The sequence below is a fragment of the Nestor notabilis genome, unplaced genomic scaffold (assembly GCF_000696875.1).
Source record: "Nestor notabilis isolate BGI_N333 unplaced genomic scaffold, ASM69687v1 scaffold24527, whole genome shotgun sequence".
Taxonomy (NCBI): domain Eukaryota; kingdom Metazoa; phylum Chordata; class Aves; order Psittaciformes; family Psittacidae; genus Nestor; species Nestor notabilis.
The window spans coordinates 1-204 of NW_009938146.1; the positions used below are offsets into that span (position 1 = coordinate 1).

At 61.8% G+C, this 204-nt stretch overlaps 1 pseudogene; it reads right to left on the reverse strand.

The window, feature by feature from the left end:
• Positions 1-6: 6 nt before the first annotated feature.
• The window catches only part of LOC104409350, an 828-nt pseudogene continuing 630 nt past the window's right edge, over positions 7-204 (reverse strand).

Below are 204 nucleotides of genomic sequence, written 5' to 3' on the forward strand. Positions count from 1 at the left end.
CGGTTGGCAGAGAACAGCCACGAAGCTGGGCCAGAAAACCCAGAGGATGAGTGTCCCAACCAGGGACATGAGGTCGGAGCGAGGCGTTGGGGTCTCCTTGGGGTGCAGTGGCCGCTGAGCTGCCCTGAACAGAGCCTTGGACACGCCGAGGCCGAAATAGCAGGAGAAGACGTGGATTGTGATGGTGCCCCCCACATCCAGGAC